We start from the raw sequence: 3,461 nt of genomic DNA, 5'->3' as shown, positions 1-3,461 counted from the left end.
GCCAATATCCATATGCGGGTCCGTCCCCATTGCAGACTCCTACGCCACGCAGACTTTCTCCGTACTTCCAGTCTGCCCTCAGCATGCCCTCTCCAGCCGACGATGTGTATCGCCCCCAGATAGTCACATCGTTGTTCGACACCCCTGGATCAACCCCAGGCGACGAAGAATCTCAGGCCGCGACGTACACAACGGATCCGACACTCGGCACGGACGACTACGAGGTGGAAGAAACGCCCTCCGAGCCGCCTTCCAGGAGCGGGAAGGGGAAGGCACCGGCGTCGACGGCTGCGACGATACGGCTTCCGATGAGAAGCCGAAGCGGACAAGGACTACTTACACTCTCGAAGAGTCCGAGCTGATAGCCAACTGCTGGGCGGACACGACGCAAGACGCGGTGCGCAGCAACTACCGGACCGAGATCATGTTCTGGGCGCAGGTTACGGAGAAGTACACGACCAACAAGACTGCCTCGATGAAGGACCATGGCAGTGAGGCGATCCGCCGGCATTGGGAGCGCCTCATGAGGGACTGCGCCCATTTCAACGGTATATATTCTAACTTGATGACGAACATGACGAGTGGCCAGAACGAGCACATGGTCCGAGATGAGGCCATCCGGATGTATAGTGGCCAGTTCTTGTCGAAGGGCTTCAAGTATTGAAAAATCTATGATAGGCTGAAGGATCTCCCCAAATTCCGGACGGAGATGCACAGCGCGCTGCACGGGAAATCGGTGCGCTCGCGACTTAGCGGTGCGAGAGAGTGAGGGCAGCGCGATCCCCATCGACTTGTCTGAGGATGGTCCGCACGACCGCCCTGTGGGAGCGAAGAAGGCGAAGGGAGAGCGGAAGGGGGAAGGGCACATCGTCGGATGCCCAGTCGGAATCCCCGTTCTTACAACAAGCCACGTTCTCTTCCAATGCCGCCACTCTGGCGCAGTTTTACATGTTGTACTTCACCGGCGGCACCCCAGAAGAGAAGCAGTCCCTCTGGTCGACCATCCAAAATATGAAGATCAAGATGGGCCTCTCGCCGGACGCTCCTCCCTCTTAGTTTTTTAAATCCTTGTTTTTTATGGTTTTTTATTTGTAGTTTTTTTTTCCTCGTTGTATTATATTTTCCAATGATTAATACAACGACGAATTGTTCATTTATAAATCTATTTATTAAACGCATTCGTAGGGAAAATTAAATAATATTAAAAATGATGATGTAAAAATGAAATGTTGAGTTAGGGAGAAATAAGGGAGAAACCATTGGAGCAGTTGGCTAAAAGTTGGCTAAAAATTGGGAATAAATTTTGGTGCTGATGTGGCGCTGATGTGGCAGGAGTTAAGGAGAAATAAGAGAGTTTTTAGCCGGACCATTGGGAGTGCTCTAATCCTAGCATTACAAACTCTAACCCAAACATAATAAACTTAAATCACAAAATTCTAACATTCAATCCACCATAATTTCTTTTATATTTTCATGCTTAATATATATAGTCCAGTAAATATTAAAATTTGTTAAAAAATTAAACTGAAAAGATGAAAAAAAAGAGTTAAAAGTTGAAAAGTCAAATACACACGCACTCTTTGAAAATTGTACTACATTTTTAAATTTTATTACGTATCGTACTATTTATTTCTTGGGAGTTGGGTCTTCTTCTTCCCCAAGGCTAAAACCATGGCAGCTTATTTCTTCATTTGTCTTTGTATATTTTACAAGCTGAAATTCATTTCAGCCCCTTCCATCATTCAATCTCGAATAATTTAGCCTTTAATAGCACTGATTTAGGAAGGGTTGAAGACTGTATATTGAAATTTTTAAAAAATTTAACAATAGAAAATAAGAAAAAAAAAATTGTTGGCATGTGCTGAAGCCCCTCCCCAGCTCTATGTGTGTCCGCCACTGGTGCTAACTAATTTACAATAATAACTAAAACTTTCAATTCTGTGTATTAAAATTATCAACACAAAAACATAATTATATTAATACAATATATAAATTTAAATATCAACACAAAGACATAAAATTATCAATACAAGAACATTGATAAATTTATGTCTTTGTGTTGATATTTTTAACCTACAAAATTAATATTAGTTATTAGTTATTACTATAAATTAGTTAGTATTTGATCACACGTCTATCCCGTCTTCCCTAACAAATGCAACGGTATACTTCATGGCAAGTATAAATTGTATTTTTATCTCTTCGTTATCTGTTCAACTCTTTCATACTTAGTGCATATTCAACAGTTTATATGATACTCAAACCCATAGTTTAAACTATTACACACAAACCCATTTTACTATAAATACCATATAATAACAAATTTACTCTAGTTATTTATATTAAACTCAAATTTGTAAGAATGTTCTTTATATATTAATATATTTTTTTACTTATAAAATTTGGAAAAGTGATTTGAGTTTGTTTTAGTGTAAATTCAAAAATAAATATACACATATTATACTCAAAAATCTAAAATGGGATAGAATTTAGAATATCATTAAAGTTAATTTTCTACTTATTTTGAAATTTAAAGTGCCATTAAAGATGATCTTAACTTGAAAAGAAACTAATAATCCGTTTATCATATAGAACTTGGACAAAAAGAATATCATATGATAATACAATTTCAGAAAGGATAAAAAAAAATTCATCAAGGTCGCACCTAAAGTAAATAATGTAGCATTAAACTTTGAGATACACTTATATCTCACCAAAGATATTGCAATTGTGAAATAATACATGATTTGGGGAGATAGTGTTAAGTGGAAAAATAAAATTGGCTATTTACTCCATTCCACTAAAATATTGTACTTTCCATTTCTCATCCGTCTTATAAAAATATGGAAAATCATCAACAATTGATTACTCATATAGACATCAATTTATTTATAATTTATACCTCTGTGGGCCACCATTACAACTCACTAAACACTAATAATAATATGGGTTATACTATTCATTGACACTACTTTAATTATTTTTCTCCTCCTACCTTTTATTTTATTAATTAGCATTAATTCTCGTGTTATTTTAAATGTATATATTTTTATGGAAAGGAGGGAGCATGCTATACTGATGTAAAACGGACAAAAGTAATTGAAGTAATAATGAAGAGAATGAAAAACTAGTTAGATGTATTGACAATGATTTACTTTTCTAAATAAAAAAGAAAGTAAGACAATTTTTAATGGGGCAAATGGAAAATATCTTTTGTTCACTTTTCTCTATACTTCTAAGTTTGAAAACTAATATACTACTAGTACATATTTATAATTTACTCATGGGCCCCAAATCCATGTATATTATAGGCCCATTAACCTCTAAGAGTGAGTTGTTGTTAAGACGCTTCTAAATTTGATCTTTGCTTTAATGAGTACTCCCTCCGTCTCATTTTAGCAGTCCCATTGACTTTTCTGCACTCGATAAAGTAATAATGAGGGCGGGCTGGTTGGCACTCG

The sequence above is a fragment of the Salvia hispanica genome, chromosome 6 (assembly GCF_023119035.1).
Source record: "Salvia hispanica cultivar TCC Black 2014 chromosome 6, UniMelb_Shisp_WGS_1.0, whole genome shotgun sequence".
Lineage (NCBI taxonomy): Eukaryota > Viridiplantae > Streptophyta > Magnoliopsida > Lamiales > Lamiaceae > Salvia > Salvia hispanica.
Note: the sequence above shows the minus strand (reverse complement) of the source record.